Below are 12,949 nucleotides of genomic sequence, written 5' to 3'. Positions count from 1 at the left end.
GGGTAGTGAAATAGAGGAAAGGAAATGAGGAACCAGAGGTGGAGAACATCATTCTCCACAGCTCTCACCATCCCCAACGAGATCCTACCACAAGGCACATCTTTCTGATTCCACCAACCCCCACCTCTGCTTTCTGCAGGAACCCTCTCCATGTGACTCCCTTGTCCACTCTTTCCTCCGCACAGATCCCTCCAGGCACTTAAACTGCAAGCACGACAAGTAAAAGTGGCCTATCCACCCACCTCCTCCCTCACCACCATTCAGGGCCCCAAGCAGTCTTTCCAGGTGAGACAATACTTCACTGTGAGCATTACTTACTTTGTCCGGTGCAGCCTGCTCTACATCAGTGAGACACAAAACAGATTGGGGATCTATTTGTCAACAATCTTCGCTCCCATAATGACACATCTGGCCATGGCCTCCTCTGCTGCCACAATGAGACCAAATGCAGTTTGGAAGAACAATACTTCATAGTCCATCTCAGTAGTTCCCAACCTGATGGCATGAACATCATTTCTTTAACTTCTGGTAACCACTTCCTCAGTTTCCACCCCTCCCTCCCTCCCCATGACATTTTTTGTTTTCCCCCCATTCTGGTGGCCCTCTCACCCCTTCTCTTTTCATCACCTGCTCTCATGACTTGCCCAACATCTCCTTTTGGTTACCCATCTCTTTTCCTTTACTCCACAGTCTACAGTCCTCTCCTATCAGATTCCTTCTTGTTCAGCCCCATTTACCTCTTCCAGTTATCCCCTCCCAGCTTCTCAAATCATTCCCTCCCCCACCCATCACCATTCCTTCACCCAGTCTCCCCCATCATCTGCCAGTTTGTATTCCTGTAAAGTATTGTGCTAACCACTATGCTGCCACGCCACAGATGAAGGGTCTCAACCTGAAACATCGACTGTTTCTTCCCCTCCATAGATGCTGCCTGACTTGCGAGTTTCTTTAGCACTTGAGTGTGTTACTCTCAAACAGGGCATCTGAAAGGAAGTCGGATAGAGCGGAAAGCAGGAAATGGAAATGGTTAAGTTGTAGTGTTAGTGGTCAGTGTGGAAATCAAAACAAAACTGCAGATGCTGGAAATGTGAAATAAAGTGGAAGATGTGTGAAAAGTTCAACAAGAAACTGTGAACATTTTGTTTGGTATGATCTCATGGGTTGAATAGTTTCCTGTTTTATAACTATTTTATGGCTCTATTCTAATTTAGTAAGCAGGTTAAATGTCTTCTGACTGTCAGAGTGAATACCTGATCTGAGTTAAGATACCTCTAACTTAATGCCTCAGTCAGCAGATGCCATGGAAACACTTGGGATACATCCTGGTATCTGATTTGATCAGTCACCAATGACTTCATTGTTAATTGAATGGCTCGCGTAAAGCCCCTGTTTGAAAAGAATGAGAAAGTGAGACAAGTGACAGCACTTCCCCGTGAAAGGCTCAGTTTTAGCTCATGAAAACTCATTATCAGCTACCAGGTGAATCATTTCCACAAGGAGGCAAAAGTCCCCTTTTGTAAACAATGAGACAATGTTTACAATCAACTTAATTACGATATTTGGAACAGATGAAGTTTCAGCAAATGATGAGCCGGCATGTTTGGGATTATAAATGTTCTAATGCCCATAAAAGGAGTGTAAAAGAAACCTCATGTATCTCCTTTAACCCCCTGATATTCATAATTTTGTGATGCGGTGTTCAGATTCGTTAATTTTTAACTGTAAGTCACAACCTCTTTAGTACAATGCAACAATAGTTTGGGTCGAGGCATCACCGAGAGTTGGTGGTACTCCTCAGAGTTTCAAGTCAAAATTTATAAGCAAGGGCCTAATTTGAAAATACAGACTGGTGTCGGGAAACATAAATGCTAAAAGCTTCAAATGGTGAACTGTGAATGCTCATAGTACACCAAACAACTTGCACACAGATTGGGCAAATCAAGTTATTCAAGGTAGTTTTGAGGAGGACTTCATGGAATGCATTATGATAGCTTTTTTGATGAGTATGTTAGTGAACCTATGTGGAAAATTCCAGCTTGGGGCATTCAGGAGTTTGGAGTTAAAGTCTGGCACCATTTGTAAAAAGTTTATACCTTCTCCCCATGAGCTACATGGGGTTCCTTCAGGTGCTCCAGTTTCCTACCACAGTCCAAAGACCCTACCGGTTAGTAGGCTATTTGGTCATTGTAAATTGTCCTGTGACTAGGCTAGGGTCAAATAGGTGGGTTGATGGGCAGTGCGGATCATTTGGCCAGGAGGGCCTGTTCTGTGTTCTATCTCTAAGTAAAAGTATGTTCCACTCAAAAGCAAGGGTGGGGGTAGCGAAGGAAATAAAAGAAAGCATCAAACTAAAAGCTCTTGCATACAAATTCAGCAGGAGTAGTGAGAAACCGGAAGAACCACTAAGAAAAGGGAAGATAGTTTATGAAATTAAAATAGCACAAACATAAAAATAATAGTCAAAATTGTATATATTTATGTAAAGTGGAAAAGTTTGGCCGAAATGAACATGGGTCTCCTGGAAGGTGGGAAGGGGTTATTAATATAGAGGAAAGCGAAAATGGCCATTTTCTTGAACAACTACTTTGTATCAGTCTTCACAGTGGAGGACATGTCTAGCATGCCAAAAAGAAATGTTATGGATGAGATGGGAGATTTGGAGCTCGATACAATCGCTGTCACTAAAGAGGTGGTGATATGCAAACCAGTGAGCAAGAAAGTTAGATGTCCCTTGGTCATAATGGGATGCTTCCTAAAGTAATAAAAACAATAGTACTCAGGTACCAGAGGGTTGTAGGATAGACAATGTTGTTCCACTGTTTAAGAAAGGCTCTAAGAATGAATCAGGAAATTACAGGCTGGTGAGTTGACATCAATAGTTAGGAAATTATTGGAAGGGACACTTATTCTAAGGGACCAGATGTATCAGTATTATTTGGATAGACGGGGCTGATTAGGGATAGTTAGCGTGGCGTTGTGTGTGGTAGGTTGTGTCAAACCAATCTTGTAGAATTTTTCAAGGAAGTTGCGAGGAAAGTTGTTGAAGGCAAGGCAGTGCTAGTTGTCTACATGGACTTTAGCAAGGCATTTGACAAGGTCCCGCATGGAAGGCTGGTCAAGAAGGTTGTCGCTTTGCACTCAGGATGAGGTAGTAAATTGGATTAGACATTGACTTTGTGGGAAAAGCCAGAGAGTGGTAATAAATGGTTGCCTTTCTGAGTGGATTCCTCTGACTTGTGGAGAGTAGCAGAGATCATTGTAAGGACCATTGTTGCTTGTCAACTATATAAATGATCTGGATGATGATGTGGCTAACTGGATCAGCAAATTTGCAGATGACACCAAGACTAGGGATATAGTGGACAGTGAAGAAGACTATTCAAGCTTACGGTGGGGATCTGGAACAGCTGGAAAAATGGGTTAAAAAATGACAGATGGAATTTAATTCAGACAAGTGTGAAGTGTTGCACTTTGGGAGAACCAACCAGGGCAGGCCTTACACAGTGAGGGGTAGGGCCCTGAGGAGTCCATAGTTTAGTGAAAATGGCATCACAGGTAGATAACCATAAAGAAAGCTTCTGGCACAATGGCCTTCATAAATCAATGTATTGAATTCAGGAGATGGGATATTGTGATGAAGTTGTATAAAGATGCTGGTGGGCCCAATTTGGAGTATTGTGTGTAGTTTTGGTCACTGAACTACAGGATGTAACTAAGGTTGAAAGAGTACAGAGAACGTTTACAAGGATGTTGCTGGGACTGGAGGACCTGATTTATAAGGAAAGATTGAATAGGTTTGGACTTTATTCCTTGGAACGTAGAAGATTGAGGGGAGATTTTAGAGACGTATACAAAATTATGAGAGGTATAAGTAGGGTAAGTGCAAGCAGCCTTTTCCACTGAGGTTGAATGATACTGCAACTAGAGGTCATAGGCTAAAAGTGAAAGGTGAAATGTTTAAGGGGAACATGAGGGGAAACTTCTTCACTCAGAGGGCATTGAGAGTGTGGAACGAGCTGCCAGCATAAATGATGTATGTGAGCTCGATTTCAATATTTCAGAGAAATTTGAATGGGTATATGGATGGGTAGGGGTATGGAGGGTTATGGTCCAGGTGCAGGTCTATGCGACTAGGCAGTCTAAATGGTTCAGCACAAACTAGATGAGCAGAATGGCCTGCTTCTGTTCTGTAGTTTCCTATGTCTCATCTGCAGAGGTTAGAGTAGACATGCTTCTGATCATTTGCTAAAATTGTTTGGACTTTGGACACGAGCCAGTGAATTGGAAGATTGTGAATGTCACGCCACCTATAAATAAAAGGTTTTGGCAAAAGGTGAGTAACTATAGGCCAGTTATCCTAACACCTGTCATCAGAAAAATGCTTGAACCTATCATTAAGAAGAAATAGTGAGACATCTGTGCAGAAGTGGTTCCATCATGCAGACACAGCTTGGATTCCTGAAGGGCAGGTCCTGTTTGACAGAGTTAGTGGAGTTCTTGAGGATATAATGAGCACAGCAGAGAGAGGGCAACAGATGGATGTTGTATACTTAGATTTCCAGAAGGTGTTCCATAGGGTGTCACATAAATGACTTATCCATAAGATAAGGATGCATGCATGGAGTTGGGGGTAAAAGTTAGCATGGAAAGAGGATTAATTAATCAATATATGGCAGACAATTTGGTTTAAATGGGAGTTTCTCTGGTTGGCAGTCGGTGGTGAGTGTAGTACCACAGGGTTCAGTGTAAGTCCTCAACAGTTCACAACATACAATAGCAATCTGGAAGAGGGGACCAAGTGTAGTGTATCCAAATTTGCTGACGATACTAAGTGATAAAGCAAATAGTGCTGAGAAACGGTGCAGAGGGAAACATGGTTCTAGGATACCACCCCTGAATTGGATATCCAGCTGGAACATTTTTTTCTTTTTCTGGGCTGACAGAACTCCCATGACATCTGGTAAGACCCATGGAACAGGGATATGTATCTACATTAATAAGAACTGGTAGATGAAGGCATTGGTAATGATGACCCACTGTTCTCCTTTGTTACAGTTTCTAATAGTGAAGTGTAAGCCATTCTATTTACCAAGTGAGTTCACTGCCTTTGTGATTTTGCTTGCATACATCCCTCCTGTGCTCATTCTGCATAAGCTATACGGCTCCATGAGTGACCACCAAGACACAGGCCCCCGTAGTTTCTTCATTGCTTCAGGTGGCTTCAGCTATGCTCATCTAAAAACAGTCCTGCCTAAATTCTCAAACACGAGGAAATCTGCAGATGATGGAAATTCAAGCAACACACACAAAATGCTGGTGGAATTCAGCAGGCCAGGCAGCACCTATAGGAAGAGGTATAGTCAACGTTTCTGGCCGAGACCCTTCGTCAGGACTAACTGAAGGAAGAGCTAGTAAGAGATTTGAAAGTGGGAGAGGGAGGGGGAGATCCGAAATGATAGGAGAAGACAGGAGGGGGAGGGATGGAGCCAAGAGCTGGACAGGTGATTGGCAAAAGGGATATGAGAGGATCATGGGACAGGAGGCCTAGGGAAAAAGTCAAGGTGGGGGGGGGGGAGCCCAGAGGATGGGCAAGGGGTATAGTGAGAGGGACAGAGGGAGAAAAAGGAGAGAGAGAAGAAAAACGTGTGTATATAAATAAATAAATAACGGATGGGGTACGAGGGGGAGGTGGGGCATTAGCGGAAGTTAGAGAAGCCAGATGGAATATCGGGTGTTGTTCCTTCAACCTGAGTGTGGCTTCATCTTGACAGCACAAGAGGCCATGGACGGACATATCAGAATGGGAATGGGACGTGGAATTAAAATGTGTGGCCACTGGGAGACCCTGCTTTCTCTGGCAGAGAGGGCGTAGGTGTTCAGCGAAATGGTCTCCCAGCCTGCGTAGGGTCTCACCAATATATAGAAGGCTGGACTGGGAGCACCGGACGCAGTATATCAATGTTACTAAACACATCTATGTGAGAGCAAACCAGAAGCCAGGACTGACAGCGGAGGTGCAAGCACAGCTGAGAGATCTGGGTGCTGACTTTGCACCCCACTGTCTATTTGAACTGCCTTTCCTTGTATTGTATACTTCTCTATATTGGAGAACCACTGTAGCACCAGGGCATCGGAGCCCAGCACCCTCTGTAAGAAACTTTGTGCAGTCTTCATTCTAAACCATCTTTGGTCAAGAAAGCACAGCAGTGTCTCCACTTCCTGAGGAGATAGAGGTGAGTGAAGCTCCCCACCGACCCCCACCACCCTCAATTCTAACCAACTTCTACAAGAATATCATTGAGAATGTTCTGACCAGCTGCATCACCATCCGGTACAGAAACTGCAAGATGTCTGACCGCAAGTTCCTACAGGAATTGCAAGGACTGCTGAGAGGATTATCGTGGTCCCTCTTCCACCCGTCTGAGGTATTTATCAGGAGCGATACAAACGCAGGGCCCTTAGTATTGTCAATGATCACTCCTATCCGTCCAAAAATCACTTTGACCCCCCTACCATCAAGTAGGCGGTACCGTAGCATTGGGACAAGGACTGTTAGGGTGGGAAACTGCTTCTTCACTTAGGGCAGGAGATTACTGAACTCTCTGCCACCACACAGGTTCATCATGTATGAAGCACCAGTAGTGTTGTACAGTTTACTTTTTAACTTGTGTCATAAATGCACCTTATTATTTGTTAGTTTATTTGTGATATTTCTTGTGTGTTGTTCATGAGTTACATGCACTGTGTTTTGCATTTTGTTCGGGAGGCACGTTGTTTTCTTTGGCTGTTTACATGTGTACAGTTATATGATAACAAACCTGAACTTGAGAATACAGAGAGTGTGCTGAGAGGTTAGCTGACTGGGCAAAGGTCTGGCAAATGGAGTACAATGTTGGTAAATGCAAAGTCATCCATTTTGGAAGGAAAAATAGAAGATCGGACTATTATTTAAATGGTGAAAGATTGCAGCATGATATCATGCAGTGGGATTTGAGGATCCTCACGAATCACAAAAGGTTGGTTTGCAGATGCAACAGGTTATCAAGAGGCCAACTGGAATGTGAGCTTTCACTGCCAGAGGAATGGAGTTTAAGAGCAGGGAAGTTATGCTGCAACTGTGTGGGGTACTGGTGAGGCTGCACCTGCAGCCCTGCATGCATTTCTGGTTTCCACACTTGAGGAAAGATAAACTGGCTCTACAGATGATCCGGAGGAGGTTCACCAGGTTGATTCTGAACATGCTGGTGCTAGCCTGGAATTCCGATGAACGAGAGGGGACCTTGGAGAAACATATACAATTATGAAAGAGGTAGATAGGATAGAGGCAGGAAAGATGTTTCGACTGGTAAGTGAGACTAGAACTTGGGGACATATGTTCAAGTTTCAGGGGACGAAACTTAGGACAGAAGTGAGGAGAAACTGGTTTTCCTAGAGAGTAGTGAACCTATGGAATTCTCTGCCCAGGAAAGCAGAATAAACTACCTCGTTAAATATATAAAGGACACAGTTAGATAGATTTTTGCCTAGTAGGGAAATTGTGTTTCTGAAAAAAGAAAAGTAAGTGAGGCTGAGTCCATGGCTAAATCAACTGCGACCTGATTGAATGGTGGAGCAGGCTCAGCGGGCCGGATGGCCAACTCGTGCTCCTATTTCTTATTTTCACATCTTTAGGAATAACATCAAGTTATCCCAAGATACTGAACAAAACCATAATCAAAAACAATGAGTTAGCAAACAAAAAGCAATTTAGACTGGCAGATCTATATCAAGAGAGTATGCAAGCCAAGACTGTTATAATGGTAAGTGTATGGGACTGTGTAACATGCAATATTGGATATCTTGCTCAGAACTACCCACTGTTCTTCTGCGGTAATTTTACCTTGTGTGATCTTTTCAGTAACAGCTCCAGCTGAGTTACAATATACACAAAAAGTGTTGGGGGAACTCAGCAGGCCAGGCAGTATCTATGGAAACAGGTATAGTCAACGTTTCAGGTCAGGACCCTTCATCAGGACTGGAGAAATAAAAGATAAGTGGATTTAAAAGGCAGGGGGAGGAGAGGAAGAAACACAAGACTGTAGGTGAAATGGGTAGGGGGAGGAGTGAAGTAAAGAGCTGAGAAGTTGATTGGTGAAAGAGATACAGGGCTGGAGATGAGGGAGTCTGATAAGAGAGGACAGAAGGCCATGGAAGAAAGAAAAGGGGGAGGAGCACCAGAGGGAGGTTTTGGGCATGTAAGGAGATTAGGTGAGAGAGGGAAAGGGGAATGGGAAATGGTAAAGGAGAGCGGGCATTACCAGAAGTTTGAGAAATCAATGCTTATGCCATCAGGTTGGAAACTACCCAGACAGAATAAAAGGTGTTGTTCTTCCACCCTGAGTGTGGCCTCATTGTGATAGTAGAGGAGGCCATGGATGGACATATCGGAATGGGAAGTGGAATTAAAATGGGTGGCCACTCGGAGATCCCGTTTTTTCTGGCGGATGGATCTTGATACTCAGTAAAGCAGTCTCCCAATCTATGTCAGATCTTACCGATATACAGGAGGCTGCGCCGGATATAGTAGATGGCCCCCCACAGTGTCACAATGGGGGGCGTTGGGAGCAGACCCAAATGCAAGACACAGACACTGAAGTACAAGGAACAGGACTTCACTAGGGTAGGGACGTGACAGGATACAGAAAAGGAGGAGGGAAAAGAACACAGACTTGGGCTTGGACCACAAGCCAGAGACTGGACAAGGACCCAGAACCTGGGTCTTGCCTCGGGCTCGGGCCCCAGAGCCAGGCATGGATATGACATGACTGGAGGTGGGGTCTTGAGGCTGGAGGCTTGGAGACAGACTTGGGGTCTTGAGGCTGGAGGCTTGGAGACAGACTTGGGGTCTTGAGGCTGGAGGCTTGGAGACAGACTTGGGGTCTTGAGGCTGGAGGCTTGGAGACAGACTTGGGGTCTTGAGGCTGGAGGCTTGGAGACAGACTTGGGGTCTTGAGGCTGGAGGCTTGGAGACAGACTTGGGATCTTGAGGCTGGAGGCTTGGAGACAGACTTGGGGTCTTGAGGCTGGAGGCTTGGAGACAGACTTGGGGTCTTGAGGCTGGAGGCTTGGAGACAGACTTGGGGTCTTGAGGCTGGAGGCTTGGAGACAGACTTGGGGTCTTGAGGCTGGAGGCTTGGAGACAGACTTGGGGTCTTGAGGCTGGAGGCTTGGAGACAGACTTGGGGTCTTGAGGCTGGAGGCTTGGAGACAGACTTGGGGTCTTGAGGCTGGAGGCTTGGAAACAGGATTGGGGTCTTGAGGCTGGGGGCTTGGAGATAGGCTTGGGGTCTTGAGGCTGGGGGCTTGGATACAGGCTTGGAGACTTGAGGCTGGGGGCTTGGAGACAGGCTTGGAGTCTTGAGGCTGGGGGCTTGGAAACAGGCTTGGGGACAAGGCTGGAGGCTTGGAGACAGACTGAGATCTGTACATCAACATGGAGCCGGGACTTATCGTTCAAAAAGCCGGGACTCATCTTCAACAGGACACCAACATGAGACAGGACAGCACATAGACATAGAGCCAGGACTTATACAAGCCTGGACTCAACTTCATCTCCACACCAAAGTGGGACAGGACCATCCATCAGGTAACAGCACAATAGCTGGACTTACCCAACAGAGGCAAAGACGAGACAAGACAAGACAGGTCACCCCGCAGGGCAACGGTGGAATGGCCTGACTTACCCCACAGAGGCAAGGACAAGACAGATCCCCCTACAGGGCAATGGCAGAATGGCCTGACTTACTCCCCAGAGGCAAGGACAAGACAAGGCTGATGCCCCCACAGGGCAACGGCAGAACAGCCTGACTTACCCCAAGGAGGCAAGGACAAGAAGAGACAAACACTGAAGAATAACAGACAGTTCCATCTCTGCAATGGTGATTGAACTCGACAGAGGAGCAAGCGAGGTATCCAGGTAGAGAGTCAGGCGAGGGCGGAAAAGACAGGGAGGGGAACAGGACAGTCCAGCAGGGAATCCCAGGTTTGCAGAGGTACTTATGTCTCAGCCCCAAAACGAGAAACATGTGCCCACAACAGAAACTGAAGAAAAACAGAAACCCACAAGGAACCATGGACCGGACCATGAACCAGAACTCGGACTTCACGGACCGGACCATGACACACAGACTCACAGGTGAAGTGTTGCCACACCCGGAAGGACTCTTTGGGGCCCTGAATGGTAGTGAGGGAGGTGGCTTAGGGGCGGGAGTAGCACTTGTTCTACTTGCTAGGATAAGTGCCAGGAGGGAGATCAGTAGGGAGGAACGAATGAAGAAGGGAGTTGTGTAGGGAGTGATCCCTGTGGAAAGCAGAAAGTCGGTGGGGGGGGGAGGGAAAGATGTGCTTGGTCGTAGGATCCCATTAGAAATAGCGGAAGTTACGGATGATTATGTGCTGGATGCAGAGACTGGGGGTTGGTAGGTGAGGTCAAGAGGAACCCTATCCTTGATGGGTGGAAGAAGGATGAGGTGAGAGCAGACGTGTGTGAAACGGAAGAGATGCAGTTGAGGGCAGCGTTGATGGTGGAGGAAGTGAAGCCCCTTTCTTTCAAGAAAGAGGAATGAATAGCCTTATCTTGAGAGCAGATGAGGTAGAGACAGAGGGATTGAGAGAAGGGGATAACATTTTTTTACAAGCGGAAAGAGGTATAGTCCAGGTAGCCATGAGAGTCAGTGGGTTTATAATAAACATCAGTAGATAAGCTGTCTCCAGGGATTGAGTTAGAGAGACCGAGAAAGCAGTGGGGGGGGAGGGTGTCGGAAATGGACCACAACCCCTGCTGCTGACCTAAACAGTTCTAGTGACCACGTGCAGATTCAGAACCTGGACTCCACCACTATCAGTGCAGGTTCCAATGACCTTGGACACCTTCAAAGTGCCGATTGTGCAACCTCCAACTCCGAGTCCAACAGCACCTCCAGGCAAGGACTTCCGGCGTTGCTGCTGGAACCCCCATCCACCCTTTCCCCACCGCTACGGCAATCCCAAGTCTCTCATGTCCCACCCCCAGCTCTTAGCCCTCAGAGACTCTATCTTCCTTTCACCCCTCCTTCCATGAGCACTCTAACCCTCCCCTCCCCTCCCCTCTAACACTACTAGCCCCCTTCCCTCCTCCTCCCCCATCCCTGTTCTCATCTGTGCCGGGTCCAATTACTTACGCTCTGTCCACCAGAAAAAGCAGGATCTCCCAGTGGCCACCCATTCTCATTCCCATTCCAACATGTCAGTCCATAGCCTCCTCCACTATCATGCTGAGGCCACACTCAGGTTGGAGGAGCAACATCTTGTATTCTATTTGGGTAGCCTCAAACCTGATAGCAAGAAAATAAATTTCTAGAACTCCCTGTAATGCCCCCCCATTCACCATTCCCCGTTCCCTTTCCTTCTCTCAGCTTATCTCCTTCCCTGTCTTCCCCCTTTTCCTTATCCATGGCCTTGCGACTTCTCCTATCAGAGTCCCCCTTCTCCAGCCCTTTGCCTCTTTCACCAATCAACTTTCCAGCTTTTTACTTCACCCCTCCCCTCCCTCCCGATTTCACCTATCACCTTGTGTTTCTCCCTCCCCTCCCCCACCTTCTAACTCTGACTCATCTTTTTTTAGCCAGTCCTGATGAAGGGTCTCGGCCCAAAACATTGACTGTACTCTTTTTCACAGATGCTACCTGGCCTGCTGAGTTCCTCCAGCATTTTGTGTGTGTTGCTAGGATTTCCAGCATCTGCAGATTTTCTCTTGTTTGTGTTACAATATAACTCATTTTTGATACAGGCAAATTATTACCCTCCTTCTCTGCCTACACCTTTCCGATGCTATTTCTTGAGCTGTTATTCTCTGTAATTTTCTGTTCAACTCTCTCCCTTTCTCTCGGCTGCTTATTTGCCATTTCCTGTCTCAGTCCTTCAGTAAGGTAGCCTTCTCTCATGCTTATTTGCTTCTTTATACAAAACTCTCTCCCCAAGGCCACATAATTTGATACTAACATCAAAAGACTTTTGTAAGATGAGGACATGATGTAAGTCACAGTTAGGAGAGTCTTTACAATGCTTTGTAAATAGGAGTAGTAATCAAGCAGAACTGTGTCATTGGATTTATTATTTTCCTTGAACCCAGCAATTAACGTGTTTGTTCTAATCTTTAGAGGCTGCTCTATAGAGGACAGCTGGGTGACACAGTGAGCACGGGTTCAACCAGGTTCAATCCCGACCTTTGTGGGCAGTTTGCCCGTTCTCTCTTTTCACCGTGTGGACTTCTCTGGGCTGATCCGGTCTCTCCCCATCTTTCAAAGTCTCACCATGTGAGGGCGAGTGGAGCAGTGCGGGTAGAGTTGATCAGAATCTAGGGAGAAAACAGTGGGATGAGTGTGAATGATTAGGGTGACTCAAAGAGCCTGTTTCCCTGCTCTATGATCTCCATTACATTTAGAATCTTTGGCCAAGACAGCAGGAAGTAAGTCATACCCACCATCAAGCACCCATTTACACTCAGACCATTTTATTCTCCCAAATTACCATCACCATCCCCGCCCCCCATTCTACAACTCACACACACTACAGGTAGTTGACAATTAATCTACCAAACTGCATGTTTTTTGGGCTATGGGAGAAAACCAAAGGACTTGATGCTGTAACTTGCAAATAAGGTTGAAAGTGTATAGAGAAATTTACAACAATGTTGCTGGGACTGGAGGACCTGAGTTATAAGGAAATATTGAATAGGTTAGGACTTTATTCCTCAGAACATTGAAGATTAAGAGGAGAATTGTTAAAGGTATACAAAATTATGAGGAGTATAGACAGGGTAAATGCAAGCAGATTTTTTCCCATGAGGTTGGGTGGGACTACAACTAGAGGCAATGGGTTAAAGGTGAAAGTTGAAAACTTTAAAGGGAACATGAGGGGGAACTTTCTTCTC

Source organism: Mobula birostris, chromosome 4 (assembly GCF_030028105.1).
Source record: "Mobula birostris isolate sMobBir1 chromosome 4, sMobBir1.hap1, whole genome shotgun sequence".
Lineage (NCBI taxonomy): Eukaryota > Metazoa > Chordata > Chondrichthyes > Myliobatiformes > Myliobatidae > Mobula > Mobula birostris.
The sequence above is the reverse complement of the archived record's forward strand: the minus strand, read 5'-3'. Positions refer to the sequence as shown.